At 34.2% G+C, this 17221-nt stretch overlaps 1 protein-coding gene across 9 annotated transcripts in view; it reads right to left on the bottom strand.

Annotated features, from left to right (window-relative positions):
* Window positions 1-17221, bottom strand: part of CCDC102B (coiled-coil domain containing 102B) — a 368750-nt gene that overhangs the window by 278323 nt on the left and 73206 nt on the right. The window contains exon 1 of one of the 9 annotated variants that reach the window (XM_034943999.3): window positions 12301-13419. The exons of the other annotated variants lie outside the window; for them this stretch is intronic. The gene's annotated coding sequence lies outside the window, so the exon portion shown is untranslated. Of the gene's footprint in view, window positions 1-12300; window positions 13420-17221 lie in introns of those variants that run through there. 9 annotated transcript variants of the gene reach the window in all.

Below are 17221 nucleotides of genomic sequence, written 5' to 3'. Positions count from 1 at the left end.
CAGATAGGGAGAAAATTTTTCCTGAATATTTTTCTAATGATATTGTAAACTAATACATTGGTTTATTGTTGTATTTCCATTTTAATCAGATATAAATCATATGTGCAATATCTGCAATGTCTGAACAGGGCTTACCACCTGCTGAGTGTGTATATGCAAATGACTGTACATTATATGAAGTTTTTCAGTGAGATTTACAAATTACTTGTTTGGTTAAAAAAAAGACTAAAATCTATCTGAAAACTGAATTTGTGTAAGACAGCTGCTTACTACCTCTTTCCAAATTTTTTGGTGTTATTAGATTTTGTTTGCTGTAGTTTTTAAAACAGCATCTGTTGTACATATGCACTCTATTTAAAGATTAACACTTTCAAATCTATCTCTAAATATTAATTTGACTAAAAATCTTTATACAAATTAAATTACACATAATGAAAAACAAGAAGTGGTAAAATAATGTTAAGATTTTTAAAGTATACTATTTTCATTTGTCTTTACTTCTATTGTTATCCAATTTTGAGTTTTAAAAACATTTCAGTAACTCACGTGAAACAAAAGCAAAGCAAGAGACAAACAAATGAGAAAATGCAGGTAAAGCAACGTATTTTAATGACCATTTTACTGTAAACATTCACACATGTATATAATGATATCTACTCATTCCTCAAAGTTGTTAAAGCAGAATAAGAATAAACATTTCTTAGTTTTTGAATCTTGAATTTATTCATTCGACAAATATTTATCAAATTTCTACCATGTTCCAGCCGTGAAATTCTAGGCATTGAAGATGTACCAGTGAATCAATAAATGTAATTGTCCACTCTCATGGAGCTTACCTTTGATTATATGTAAAATCTGACTCATGGAAATGAGTATGTATTTATTTTAAAAATTATGTAGCTATTTAAATGGAAAGTTTTCAAAAATTCATTTGTTACAAGTTATTTAGATGTTAACATTTTTAATAGAACAAAAATTGAGTTAAATGATTAAAAACAAATTGCTCTGAACATTATAATTTTCATTAGGTTTTTATGTACATTGAAAACTGGAAAAAACAGAATTCCATAATCTATAACACCAACTATAACACAAACTTAAACTGTGTTTTTAGAGTTTCTCTAATATTCCTGAATTATCTCTCAAATATAAATATTTATATGGTCAATTCTTCTTCCTTTATGGAAAATGAGGGAATTCTAGGCTGAGAGTAAACTTCACTTTCTAAAATTTCTCAAAATATTTGAGACAGGAAAGCCAGCTGCTTTCACCCACCCATGGCAACATGTTCAAAGCACAATATTGTAGAAGCTCAATTATGTTTATGAATGCTCCAAATTACTGCAGGCTGGATTTAGTCCTTGAATGATATGCTTTTATTAATGTAATTGAAGAGGATGTTGAGAAAACAAAATTATTAGTGAACATGAAACTTCCCGTTTCATAATTATGTTTTTTCTTAAAACACATGATTAATCTATTTTGAAATCACAAGGCTACTTACTTCTGAATAGAAATAGCATAAATTTCAGAACATATACTTCTTATGACATAAATTTTTAAAAATAAAACCATGTAAAATTCATTTTGTATCTAAATAAAACAATATTTGTTAGTATATTGTACTATAAAGGCATTAAACCAATCATTTTCTATTGCCAAAGAGCTTCATGATCTTCAGGAAAACTAAAATAAAAATGTGTAGTAAGCCGGGCGCTGTGGCTCACGCCTGTAATCCCAGCACTTTGGGAGGCCGAGGCTGGCGGATCAAGAGGTCAGGAGATCGAGACCATCCTGGCTAATATGGTGAAACCCCGTCTCTACTAAAAATACAAAAAAATTATCCGGGCGTGGTGGCGGGCGCCTGTAGTCCCAGCTACTCGGGAGGCTGAGGCAGGAGAATGGCGTGAACCCGAGAGGCAGAGCTTGCAGTGAGCCGAGATCGCGCCACTGCACTCCAGCCTGGGCGACAGAGCGAGACTCTGTCTCACAAAAAAAAAAAAAAAAAAAAAAAGTAGTAAAAGCAATGAAATAACAATGGAATGATTCAAAAACCAAATGTTATTTTATTATGCAACAAAGAGAAATATTAATACATGCAAGTATATCACCAAAAATTTTAGGAACAGCAGCTAGTAATATATTGACAAAATGCTGACTTCTTTGTTCTGGCCACTGTAATCTGATTTGTAGAATTATTATATTTATATGAACTCTTCTAAGATAAAAATAATATCCATCACGTTTTGTTCTAATTCTTTCCATCTTAATATAATATAAAACAAGTAATCCAATTTTAGATATGTTACTTGAAAAACAAAATAGAATGGTTGTGCAATATGTAAGCTACTTCTTATAATAGTGAGATCCAAAATGTTGATTTCACTGGGAAAGTTACATCTATAATATGAAACTTATAGATGAGTTTGTAATCTTGAGAAGGAAAAGACGTGGAATCTTAAGAAAAAAAAAGTTAGCTTTTGATTCGAAGATTAGTTGCTCAAATCCTAGTGAAACGTTCATCCCTGCTCATATTTTCTCCATGTTAGCCAAAATAAATTAGTAATTTATTCAGACATAGAGGCCACCAACTCTGCAATCATCTTTTTTTTTAAGTGTTTATATTTCTGGTTTTCATCCTTTGACATAGGAGAAGGTAGCAATAAAGAAAATAAAAAATTTAACTAGAAAGTAGAATCCTTAACACAACTGCTGATTGATCTGGGATCCGTTTTCATTTGTTTCCTTTCATTTTTGCATAGTTGTTTGTCTTAGTAAAGACAAGTAAAGGAATTGGATTAAAAATGTCAAAATAACAGGAAGTGAATACTCAGTGTTTGTATTTCTCAAAAGATCTGTCTTTCCAGTCCCTAAAACAGAAAATGGACGCCATGTGCAAGGAAAGCTGCAAAGAGTGGAAGACCAGATTAAACTCTTACATTTCTCAAAGCTTGCTTGGTTTTTATTTTGCCTCCCAATCATGTAAATATTGTCTTCAACTCTTTCCCAAGTAATTCCTGTAACGTCTGCTTAATTCTTCCTCAAAAACTCTATTTTTTCCTTGTTTTTCTTAAATATCTCATGATTTCCCAGATCTATACATTGCATTTAATTTATTAAAAAAGAGAAAAAGTACTAAGCATTGTGTGGACTCCTAAATTGAGTTTTATCATTTTTATCATTGCCTGATTTTCACACCTATTAAATTTTCTTAAATTAGTAAATTTTCTTAAATTATAGCAAGCAGAGAATATATTGGTCCTAGTTGTTTCTAGAGGCCACCATCTTTAACATACTTCTCAGTATCAAAATAACATAAGTATGTAAATATGATAACATGAGAGCTATAGTAGAACCCAGAGAACACTGGTTCAGAAAATGTGAGGTAAATTATCTTCCTTGATAAGGTCGTTCAAACTCATATGTGTTCCCCCTTTCAACAAGGAGATAAATACAATGCCTGAAATGTATTCTATGGTTGCTATGAAGATATTTTTGAACCGTTTATACTCTGGAGTATTAAACCTGTGCTGTCTTAAATGGTAGTCACCTATCAGATGTAGTTAGGGAACGCTTGAAATGAGGGTCGCCTGAATTGTGATGTTCGGCGAGTACTAATTAAACACAGCATGAAACGTAAAAATGTAAACTATCTCATTAATAACTTCATACTAATTACATTTTGAAGTGATATTTTTGAAAGATTGGATTAAATCAAAAATATTATTAAAATTAATTTCACATGTTCATTTTTTAACTTTTTAAATGTAGCTACTTTAAATTGCAAATGTTGCTTGAATTATATTTCTATTGGACAAAATAGCAGTAGAGCATCCAATAGACTTTAAGAACTTCTCTTTTTCCACAGAGAATTTTACAGAAATAGAAAACTGCATTCTGATTTTTTTCAAACATGTTCAGAATGTTTTGGCGATATTGCTGTCTCTAACACCTAGAGGTTTCCTAAATACAGCAAATTAAGATAATTACTAATAATATTACTTGCAAATATATGCTTGAAAAACATATTCTACTGATAATAAAAATGCACACCAAAGTAGCCTGCTATTCAAAGGTAAGTGAATGTGACATTCTCATTCTCTTCCACATGGCCACATAATACAGAAGAGGTGATGTTGCAATAGTCATACAAAAATAAAATGAATATCATTTTAAAAATTGGATATGTTTGCTGAGCATTCTTATCTAAGCTTTGAGACATCCCATTAAAATATATTTAAAGCTGTTTAGACAACATGGGAAAAAATAATTATTAATTTTAAAAATGTGTGTCATTGTTAAAACAGCGGTTGTAAATAAAAACCTAAAAATAATACTAATTCATGTGTTCTTAACATTATTAATACATATAATTTTATTTTTATCCAAAATTTTGGCAAAATGATAAACACATAAAAAAATTATGGGCTTGTAATCTGCTGTATTTGAAGGCTTCTTTGTCTTGCTTTGATCACTGGCTGAAGATTGCTCTTTAATACAGTCTGTAGGATTGATCAAAATGTTACATAAGCAGAGAGAAAAGTAAATGAGATCACTGACAACACTGTAGAGTCTTGGCATGGGAATGGGTATTAACATTTATATAATGAAACCAACTATGTTAATAGGTTAGGAGAAGGTGAATATGTTTTCACGGACAAGAAAAATTTTAATGTCCAAAGTATTTCACATATAGTGTCGTTACAATATCCTCACCTCTCAGTTTCTATTAATTCCAATAATATGACCTCACCCACTCACTGGCTGGTTATGCACCTAGATCCCATTACCATACTAGCATTTCTTTCCATTATCAATGATAAGCACCTCTCTGATTACCCTTTACTATTGTCCCCATAACTCTCTTTTTTGACCTAGCTATGGCCTCCTGTCAATGGATTGTATTGTTTTTTCTCTCTTCCTCATCGGCTTCACATCCACTCTCTCCTCCCTATTCTGTGCTCCAGTTTTAACAAATTGCTCTGAGCAAGCTTGGCATTCTCTCGACCCTACTTGCTTAGAAACTCTAATGTCAGTGAATCACAGCTGTCTGCCTGCTCCATGTCTGCACCTACACTCTTGATCAGGCTTTGAGAAAACACACCCATTGCTATCTGGTCTCACTTCAGTTTCTTGACTCTGAACCTCATATGGGCCTTTAATGTAGCCAAGCCAACTCTACCATAGGGAAATTAATATTTTTCCCTGATTAAATCACAAACATTCTACTGAATAATCCCGTACATTCTCTATCTTCAAAATTTTTATATCTTATTCAGCTCTGCCTTATCTGTTGAGATTGCAGGGGTTTTTCTATTTCACTTAGAAAAGATATGTAATTATAAGACAACTGCCATCCACTGGTTCCATCATATCTATGTGTCTAATGGACACCCATATGTTATTCTGTCTGTTTTTATAGAGAATCACTCCCCGTTCTTAACACCAAACTTCCCATTTGTATGCTCTATCTAATTTCCTCTAATCCACTCCAGGACATGGCCTCCTCAAATATACTCCTCTCCTGTTTAACTAGTTTGTACCTCTCTCTAGATTAGATTATTCCCATTAGCAAATGCACACGCTATAATACCCTCAACATAAAAAAAAAAGATCTTGATCCCAACCCAGCAGCCATTCCATATCTTTGGCATTTTTTAAAATAAACATTATTTTAAAGACACTTTCATTTATCTCATTTTCTCTTGAAGTCGCAGTATCATTTTCAACTCTAGTTTGCCACAAAAACAGGAAATCAGTGACTTCTACATTGCAAATCTAATGGTCAATTCCAGGCCTGAAATTCCTGTTTTACTTGGCCAATCAGAAGCCCTGTATGTGATTGTCCATTTCATCATTCCCTTTCTTGGCTTCTGAGGGCATCCTCTCTCATGGTTCTCCTCCTACTCCCTGGTAGCTGCACCACATTCTGTCTCAGCTTCACACCTCTGACTGCAAGCGCTCCAACACTGAGACTTCAGGCTGGGGTAATTGCTCTGGGTGAAGGCATCCAGGCCTTTGCCTTCAAATTCATTAATTTTCTGAAATTTCCTAACAGCGATATCTCTGGCCTGAGATGTTCCTTTATCTCTGGGATCTCATGTGTCCAGCTGCCCACTTAACATCACTAAGGATATCTAATCAGCATCTCAGATTTCACATGTTCAAAAACAAACACTTGAACTCCCCTCACATCTACACCTGCTCCTCCACAGTGTTCCCTGTGCCAATAAATGCACATTTCACTCTTTTAGGTTTACAGACCAAACTTAGGGGTTATCCTTGATTCCTTTGTCTCTTCGTTGCACATCATTGTTGGAAACTCCATCAGTTCTGGCAGGAAAATATGAAATACAGCCTATGCAGAATTACAAAAACTCCATCTCTAACATCTCCTTCAAACCACCCTGTCTCTTGCCTGGAATACTGTATGGTGTCTGGCCTCCCCACTTCTACCTTTTCCCTATTCCAGTATGTTCTCCACAGCACAGCCGAGTGGATGCTTTGAACACTCAACTTATGTTACAATATTTCTAGGATCCCAACATTCAAATGACTTCCCATCAAACTCAGAATAAAGTGGTTGTAGTTTATGATGTTGTCATGATCTAAACATAAACCATCCCTGAACTCTTCATCAGGACCCATGATTTCCCGACCTGAGGCTCCTACAGTTGGGGTATGAAGAGCCCTTTTAAAAGTAAAATAATATTAGGTTGGTGACCATGTAATTGTGATTTTTCCCATTGAAAGTAATGGCAAAAAACGCAATTACTTTTGCACCACCCTAATATCTTGAAGCTTAAGCTGGATTTACTTCCTCTTAAAGTAGCTTCTGCCTGTGCCTCCCTGCCTCGCTCATTCCCAGCAGCTGCCGGCCATCTGGCCATTCCTTGAAGGGACATTCTTCTGACTTAAGACTTTAGCACATGTGATTTCCTTTATACTTCTCTTCTGCCAAGATTCCTCATGGTTAGGTATCTTACATCCTTCACCCTAACAGAAGGGACATTCCCTGGTTATTTCAAGAGTGTGTAAATATTCTATTCCCTTTTAGCCTGAATGTTCTTTTTTTCTTCCAGTACTTATCATGACTTAATATATATTTATATACTATGTATGGATTCTACTGTTTTACCAGCTAGACTATATGCTTAATGTAAAGAAAGGGGTTTTACTTTTTATTCACATCTCTATTTCCATTGCTAGAACAGTGTCTGAGACATGGTAGACATTTATTACTAAACGGACAAATCTAAAACAGAGTGACTTAGAACTATTCCTTTTCTTCCAAAAGGCAAGCATTACAAGATCCACTAAATAAGTCAGTCTTCTCTAAAGAAGGTGGCTTTTGTATATTAAATGCTTATAGGCTTTTAAAATTAATAAAGAAACAGTTTTAAGTGAGGTTAACCCCAATCACACCACTTAAATTGCTATCAGCAACTTCATTCTTCCAAGTACTTAAATAATACACAAATACACCTATGATGATTATCTGTATATACAAAAGATGAAGATTTACATTTATTTGGCCAGAAATACTTTTGAAACAGCGTGGAAAGTGGATAGGATATTTGGGAGAACAAAGCCATGTAACCCTTTCAGAGATAAGAGGACCAAGGGGTTTCAAAAGAATCAGCAGATGGGAGGTGGAGTTTGTCTTCTGCACTATTTCTACTTCTGATATCGTTTTGGATAAAGATCTATGCTTCTCGAATATGTCATTTATATTAATTCAGATAAACATCCTGCTCAATAATATGGAAGAAACTTATAGCCACAGAGGAAACAATGACGGCCAACCATAGACAATGAATGGACCATGTGAGGTCCAGGACCAGAGCTTTGCATTCAGTACCTATGCTTAGGCCCCAGCCTTCTGTGAGAAGCCTGTATCTGAGATAGCCCTCCTAGTTCTAATCCATGAATACTGGAATTTCTCCCATTAATCTACATTATCAGGTCAAATTTATTTAGTCCTGATACCAAAAACATAAAATATAAAAACATACCAAAAACATAAAAGCCAGCAAGTAAATTCATATAGCATTAACACCTTTAGAGGCCACTTGTAGCACGACATAATTGCAACGTCCATGTTTTTAATCCATGCAATCATAAATTCTATAACTTAAGTTTCATTATTACAAAAAGAATGAAGAAGCCTGGGCAGTATCAAAAATAGGACGGCAGGGACTCTACGTAGTTGCTTTGACCCAACTCATTCCTACCATTGACAATACCTGTAAAGTGATTTCCAAACAAAGACAGAACAAAGCTCACCTGAACCCTCAGACAATCCCTGAGATTATTCTAGCTCCAAATTAGGAACAGGTTATAAACAGAACCTTCTAGAATTATATGAAACACCAATGGATTATGGCACTTCCACATCTTTCTCTTTTTTCCTGTGCTACCAAATGTTATAATCCCACTGAGCACCTTATAATTTTCATGCTTTATTGTGAAATACATTTTCTTCTCATCCAGAGAAGAAACGCTTGTTCAAAACCCTTCATGTCAAAAGAAGATAGAAAATTCATGAATATAGGCTGACTAATAAGACTATTTGATCTTTTGCAGAGGTCATAAATGTAATCTTTCACCTAATGCCTTCACAATCCTAAATTCACTAAGGGAGGAAAGGAAAGATTGTATGAAAGACTCTCAAAACTATTTCCAAATGAAAATGAGTCTAAAGTTGCTACAGGTTTTTCTTCATGCAACTATTGCCTCTTTACCTGTGTTATATTTCCAAACGTTTACTGCAGCTTAGAAACATATGCTCCCGAGTCAGTGACTAAAAATCTCACTTTTATTTTTGGAAGCTTTAATTCTACAAATTTGAAACAGACACTATGATAAGATATATTTATAAATTCTTCAGTGAGCATATGTTTTTTTTCTCAATATTAAGGACACCTTTTTCTTTAGCTACTAAAAAAATCCTTCTATCAAAATTTTAACATCAAATATTTTAATATATTTATGACACACAACAGCAATTCTTTTAGGAAATATCATTAAATATAAATCAACTCAGATAATATTTAAGTATATAATAATGTTAACAATCCTTTGCAAAGCTATGACTACAATTAAATGGCCTTGAGCACAACCTCCAATAGAATATCTAGTTTTCCGTTTTACAATCAAGGCCTCAAGCTCACACTCAATCTCCATTGAGCATCTACAATTAGTCAGGGCACTGAGGATGGAGTACTAGTTATACAAAATGCCTTCTATAGAATATATTCTTAGAATGCAACCTAAACCTGTACAAAAATAAAATCTCAAGGTCAGTGACCAAATCTTTGCATTTCAACTATCCTCATCTGTTTTCGTGTATGGCAAAAAGATACTCCTTCAGTAAAGCCTACTTAATGATAGTATGATTTTAAACTAGTAGGCAGTATGTTCATAAAATGATAGCATAGTTACCATCATGTATACATTGAACAAAAAAAACTCGTTGTTATGAAATAAGCTATAATTTTTATTTCATTGAAAAAAAAGAAGATGATGATGAATGTTATCCCAGATACTAGTTCTACTTTGAGAAGAAGTAATGTCTTTAAGGTTTGGATATATGAAGAAAAACATGTTAATAAATAAGTTCTATTCTTTTTTACTGTGAATGTACTGTATTTTACACTATCTATTACAATGTGAATTTTATATATGCTTTTCACTCATTGAAATGAAACTTATACAATGCCTTTACTTGATAATAACTTGGTCATTCCATAGTTTTAAGAGTATTTGGTCGCTGAGTGTTCGTTGATACCACGTATCAAAAAGAAACAGAGGAAAGTCAGTACATCCCCAGTGTTATTCCTGGCCACCTCACACATCTCATTTGTGAATAGGTAATATTCAATGCAAATCAGTGATGACATTTTCTTTGAGAATGCAAAAGATACCTTCTCTAAGTAGATTTAAGAAAATGTAAGAGAGAGAAAAGCATAAGTGTTGAATCTGAGGGCCGCTAATTTAAATGTAAAAATTACCCCTTATTTGCAGCGTCAGTCTCTTCTCTCAATTCCCAAAGGAAAAGTGTGGCCCAACTGATAGAACAGTGATTCGTCTGGATTTATAGAATACTGGAATGGATCTTTGGACTGTTGTCTCACGACCTCCTCCCTGCACCCTAAAATCCTAATGTCCACTTCAAACCATTCTGCTCGACTTCTGCCAGATTCACATTCTTAGAATACCAGCACAACATCGTGGAAATAGCTCTGGAGCCAGAAAGACATTATTTGAAATTCTGGTTCCCTCACTTTCTTTATCTGTGGCTTTAAGCAAATCATTGAACATTTCTGAACAGCAGGTTCCTTCAAGTGCAAAATGAAAATAATGTGTAAAATAATGTTCATTTTCTTGCAGAGCTATCAAAATTGTGGATATGTATGTAAATCATCTTGCACGCAGAAAATGCTATTATGTGTTGGCAAAATGATGATGATGATGATTATGGTAAAGATGATGAAAAGAGGCACAGATACTCCACCTCTTTTCAGAAACTTGCAATTGTCCCCTTTGTATGATATGTAAAGGCCACATTTTTCTGTGTGCAATGTTAAGATGCTCTATCAATTTTTCCTGTTCTATGTATTGAGTACAACGTCTGATACTCACAAAGGTATATTTTTTCTGCTCCAATCAGATAAATTACTCACCATTCTTTTATGCTCTATGCTAATTTGTGTTCAAAACCCTTTTTGCCAATTACTTCTTCAAAGTAGAGTATTCCTCTTGCTTTCAGCACCTATCCAAGTTCCACTAGTTTTTCAAGACTAAGTTCAAGAAGTTGAACTTTTCTTTAAAGCCTCTGGCATCTCTTTAGGACTCACATACCTGCTAAAAAGGGAATTTCTGAATATTTTGGCATTATGGCAGAATTCAATTGGTCTTGTAATATCAGCATAAGAGATATGACGACCTGAGAGCATTTCTTGTATTTTAAGAATTACAGCCATTGTTTTGTAACTCTAATAATTAGATGAAACATTCATAAATTACCTGGAAGCCAAACCCATAGTGAGGCCCAGAAACAATGTCCCAGTGATCAAGCAATTATTGAATCCAATGATAACATATGAAGGATGCAAAAGAGAGACAATGAAATGATCTATGATTTCATAAGAACATATGATATTTTGGAAAATAAAGCAATTCACATAAAGCATTTTTCTGAATATATTCAAATAGGTCACACAAACCTACACAGATATTGTATCGCTAACTTATAAATCTTCTTTCTAATTTATTGCTTTCATTTTAAATATGAAATAGAATTCAAGAATATTTACTGGATATATAAAAATATTTATTGGCAATAACATATTTTACTAACAAGAGAATATTTACTCAAAAGTTGTAATAACACCATTTCCCATGAAAATTATTAGCAAAAACACATCCACATTATTTTAGAAAACAGAAAAACTGGTATTGATGTAAATAAGAATATCAATAAATATTTTATATATTTTGGTCCTATGTTACTGACACATTTCTAATTATATTTTTTGACGAATCTTTCTTATATTTATATTTAATAAATGTACTCACTTGACATTCAATTGATAATTTATCTTTGCAGAAAACATAAGCAAATGCTTCCCAAAGGTTTCCAGAGATTTTTTTTCAGTTTTATAATTTATTTCTATATAGCTAAGCATTATTTTTTATTATGCACAGGATTTTATTATTTTATTCTGTATCCCTGTCTCCTCCACACTATACAGGTAGCATGTAAAGAAATCAATATTCATGCTAGGTTTGAAATATACTTTCCATTAACGAATACAAGAATTTAGCATGAAGACTCAACAATTGAAAAGAATTCAAGGTACATGAGGCATAGATAGGAGGATTTCCATAACAATTTTACTTTTTTACTCTAAGAATATAGATTACTTCAAACACAATGACTAATTCACATTCATTTGGAACAATGAAACAAAATTTTAATATCAACATATACTATTACTGTCTAAATGTAGAGTCGAAATTCTTACCTGAGTTTTGCTTAGTATACAGTTATTTTTTAAAGACAGGAAATGTATGACAAATTGTCAGGATAATAACACCCACAGTGGAAAAATGAAAGGGGAAAGGAAGGAATCACTTTAAAAAGAAACTCCAAATCCTTCTGCTTCCCAGCTCTACAGTAGTTTTGCTCTGCATCTTATAAGCAACTGTCTTTGCTCCGAGAACAACACATGCTCTGCCTCAGCAGGAAAATATAAAAATTAAATAGAAAACCACAAGGTTATTAAACACTCTTACCCTCTGGGCTTGCTGGGCTGCTCCAGTGTCTCAGTTGCAGCCACATGTGTAAACAACAGAATTTCCTGCATCCTTTTCTCATCTGTACAGTTCTGGAGTCCTAGCCAACAGGATTATTTCCAGCATTAAGGGCACTCCACACAAACTCAAAAAAGATTCCCATTGGTTGTGAAGTTTTATTGAAACCACTACCACAACCTCCTCTTTGGATCACCATTGAGCCAACCAAAATAAAATCATTTTTAATGTTCCCTAAGTATGGTTATCCAAAGCTTTCCATACAACCATTTGAAACCTGTACTGTGGATGAAAAAGAAAAAGACACCCACGCCTTCATCCACAAGTGTTCTTAATGTTTAATTACAACAGTATAACTTGTAATAATAATAGAAAAACTAAAATAGCAAAGCAAAAAAAAAAAGCCCAGGAAGTACCTATCTGAAAAATATTTAAAAGGAAATTATACTGCACATTACAGGAACAATATAAAATATTCATCCAATCTGATTTGCATTAGATTGCACAAAAGCAAAAGAAATCATATTTAATAAAAGATTTGAGTATACAAATCATGAAACAATAACTGCATGTCAAAACCCTTGATTGTGGTCACATTGGCAGGAATTGTGAGCTGTAGTCCCCGGGGTGCCCAATGAAAGCTCTCTGGTCCCTTTCCCTGGGGAAAAAGAATATGAAGTAGCTTTCCATTGACATGACTCAGCTGTCAGGAAGTGTTCTGATGGGGGTTGTGCAGGGAGGCGAGAGATCACATAAAAAAGAGCTTCTCTGGTCGAAACTAGCAGCAAAAAAATGTCCAAAGTAAAAAAGAAGAAGTCAAAAGGTAACAGGATAGCCTTGCTCCTTTTAAGTAGCAAAAAAACAACATTTGAAATTTAGGCAATAAATGTCTTCAAATTATTTTATTTTTCACCCTTCCCTAATTTGTAGGCTTATTACGGTGTTATCATCTATCTCTACTTAACATTCTTTTCCCACTTACTTTCTGATGCAATGGAAAAGGTGGCCATCTTCCTGTATAAAGCCAATTGACCCATCGAGCTAAACTTAATCATGATTCTCTCTCCTCTATCTTTGAAAGTTCCCTCCTGTCCGGATTTTCCCCACGTGATGTTAAATACCATACATTCTCCAGTCAATTTCATGTATGCCAATGAACTTTACTTTTAATTCAGTCATTTTCACTTTCAGGTACCATTCTTTCTGTCATGGCCAAATGATTGAAAGTTCTCCAGCCAAGAATTTTATTTAGTCTTGCATCCACCTGATTTTAATTCATCAAAGTGACAATACACACACACACACACACACACACACACACACACACACACACGTACATAAATATTCTATTTATTTTTAATTTTTCTAACTCACCTCAATCCTTCTAGTTGACATCTACACAGCCTTTCATACTGTTCACAACCCTGCCCACATGAAGACATCTCTTGTCTTGGCATAACACTCTCCTGGTTTTCCTCTTGACCTCTTTTGCTGGCCCTCCTCACCCTCTTTGATGATGCCTCATCCTCCATCCATCCTTTGGTGTGCATCACATATGTTCTTAGATAAATCTACATATAAATGGTATATTCTCTCTCTGGATAAAGCCACCCATCCTCATAGTTTAAATTACCATCTTTCTTTTTAGATGACTCCCAAATATCTACTTTTAGACCCAATGACTGTCTGAATTTTCAATACTCATATTTGTCAGCCCACTATACTCCTCAACTAGAAAATGACGCAGATATGGCATCAGCTTATCTAAACTGAAATCATCATCTCTCCATGGACCTGCTGTGTTATCTATGTAAATGTCAACCCAGTTTTACAGTTTCCCAAAGAAAAATTCTGGAAGTCATCCTTGACTCCTTCTATTCTATATCAAATCCAGCACTAGTTCCTTTTGATTATACTTCAATAATTTGCCCAGTCTTCTTTTCTCACTGCCACTACTCTGGTTCAGACAACCATCATGATCTTTCTAGATCACTGCAGTGTCTCTCTGTCTCTTAAATTGTCTTTCTTCTCCCAGCTTTCTTCTGCTCCGTCTTTAAAAAGATACAGTAGTCTATTTCCGGTACTTATGCACTTGAAGTCCATGAAGGTTTTTTAATCTTTTTGTCAACTCCCTTCTTCATAATACATTGGCTTTTCTTGGCTTCTAAACCACAACTTTTCTGGATTATGTTTTCATCTTTCTGACCATGTCATAATTTTATCCCCTCTCTTATTACTTTTCTTTCCTTTCAATGGTGGAACACCTTCAAGAGGCCATCATTGGTCCTATTCTTATTTCACATTTCTGTCTAGGTGAGCACATCTGTTTTTGAGGCTTCTTTTGCCACACATATTTGGTGAGTTGAATTGTGTCCTCTAAGAAGATATATTGAAATCCTAACTTCCTGTACCTATGAAGATGATTATTTGGAAATACGGTCTTTGAAGATGTAATCAGGTTACACTGAGGCCATACTGGGTGAGGGGGAACCATATTCCAAGGACTTGTATCCTCATAAGAAGAGGGAAATTTAGACAAAACGCACAGGGGAGAATGTTGTGAGAGAGACAGAGAGAGCAATTGGAGTGATAGGTCTACAAACCAAGGATTGCCAACCATCACCAAAATTAGGAAGAGTCAAAAAAGGGTTCTTCCCTAGGGCTTTCAAAAGAGTATTGCTGACTGACATCTTGATTTTGGACTTCTGTCCTTCAGAACTATGAGATCAATTGTTTTAAGCCACAAACTTGTGATATTTATTACAGCAGCCCTAGTAAACTAATAGACATATAATTCTGAAATATATATGGCCTTTCCTTAATAGTTTCTAAAGCTTCAGATCTGTATTTCCAAAGTCTAATGAAATATTCACTAGGAGCCATTTAAATCTTTCAATAATCTCCAATCATCAAAGTTCTTATATTTCTTCCGGGGACTCTACTGTATCTTGTAATCTCAATCTAGCCCCATCCAGTCTCTCAATCTAGAAACCTCTTTGCTATTCCTAAGTTCTTACTCTTCTTCACCATTCAAACTTAATAACCCGTCTTTACATTAAAACCTGAAACCTCTCTCTTCACTTTATCTCCTTCTGTATCTTTGCATTTGTTTTTGTCTTACCACAATTTTTTTTTTTTTTTTTTTTACTGGCAAGTTTACAAATTAATGACCAGTAAAATCTGACTATATATGGAGGGCACTGTCTTACTTGCAGCTTTCTCATGTGAAGGCTCTTTTTGCCCCATACAGGCCACAACCATTAGGGTCAGAAAATGGAGGTGTCCTACTTCATCCTTATTGCCAAGTCTGCCTCACAAATTATTCGTTCATTGATAGCATGGGACCTCTCAGAATCAAAAACAAAGTTATCTATGGTCTCCATCCTAGTTTCAAAGGGTACATCAACACCATGGTTATAATACCCCTGTGCACACACACCTCCATTATCCTAACACTCCATATCATATAACAATCACTTGGGGGCATATGAAAAAGAGATGAGAAAAATTCAGCCGTGAGGTTTCCAAAATTTGTTGGCAAGTTTATAATGTCTTGAGGTACTCAGCACACATCAATGAAGGCTATTTTTTTTAGTGGATTCCAGTTTCATTCTATATATTACATCCACCCTGTGGGTTCTGATATTTACCTACCCAGTATCCTTTCTCCCTTTCCTCCCTACAAAACAATTTTTTATTTTTGTTTGGAGCAACAATGTGGTCATTTTTTTCGAAGCCTATGTTACCAAGCCTCCCATACAAATATATTTGGCTGTGTGGTGCAGTTTTGCCAATGAAACATAAGCGGAAACCTAATGGGTTTAGAAAACTTTTGTATTTCTAATGCCAGTCTGTTGACTTCTTTCTCCTTTTTCATTCCTTGAACAAAACAAGGAGGCTGGAGATGGGGAAGCTATTCTTAAATGATAATAAGCTCGTGAAGTCATGATTCAGATGCAAGCCACACATTGAGAACAGCAGTAAAACTCTGAGTTTTAATCAACCTCATGAGAGATTTCAGTGATGGGAGGAAAAGAGAACTTAATGTGGTGAAACCACTGTCATCACGTTTCTCCTATGTCCTTATTTATTAGATTGGGAGCTAGAGGCCAGTGGAAAATTGTAATAGTATCTAGCTGGAGAAACAATGGGGAATAAATATTAATCAAAACTGATTTACTCTAGATTCTTATCACCTAATTGGGAGGTCCAGAAATCATGAAATTGAAAACTCCTGCAGCAACCTTTACCCAATGTTACATCTATCTCTCACCATATCTGTGGGGCAGTTCCTGATTCCAATAGAAAAAGTTAACGCTACAGCTAAAGCTATACTGGTGGATTTATTTACCTGTCTGTTTTCTCAAAAAGCTATGAATTTCTTAAGAAGATAATGTTGTATTTATATTTTAATATTTTGCAAAAAACAAAGCAAATAAATTAATGAATAAGACCACAAAGCTGACAGCTGGTTGGTAGCAGAGCTAAGACATATCTTGGTCTCATCATTTAATGACACAGTAAATGGATAAATGGATGGATGGATGGATGGATGGATGGATGGATGGATGGATGGATGGATGTTCTATGAACATACTGAAGAAAATAAAAATAATGTCTCAGAATCGGATATGTTATAGAGAAAGTAAATTAGAAAGATATACTATCAAAATATTGAATAAGTATATAGTGATTTTAAAATTCTTCTAACATTGGTTTTTATTCTACTTTTATAAACTGAAAGAATTAACAGTACTAACATTAGATACATATATGCCTGTCATTGACAAACTTTTTTTAAAAATAGAAATACCAATTAAGTCAGACAAATAATTTTCTGTGGACCTTAGTAACTATTTGAATTCCGCTACAGTTTAAAAATCTTAATGGCTACAATTTTAAT

The sequence above is a fragment of the Pan paniscus genome, chromosome 17, assembly GCF_029289425.2.
Source record: "Pan paniscus chromosome 17, NHGRI_mPanPan1-v2.0_pri, whole genome shotgun sequence".
Lineage (NCBI taxonomy): Eukaryota > Metazoa > Chordata > Mammalia > Primates > Hominidae > Pan > Pan paniscus.
This window is presented reverse-complemented; position numbering and strand designations above follow the sequence as displayed.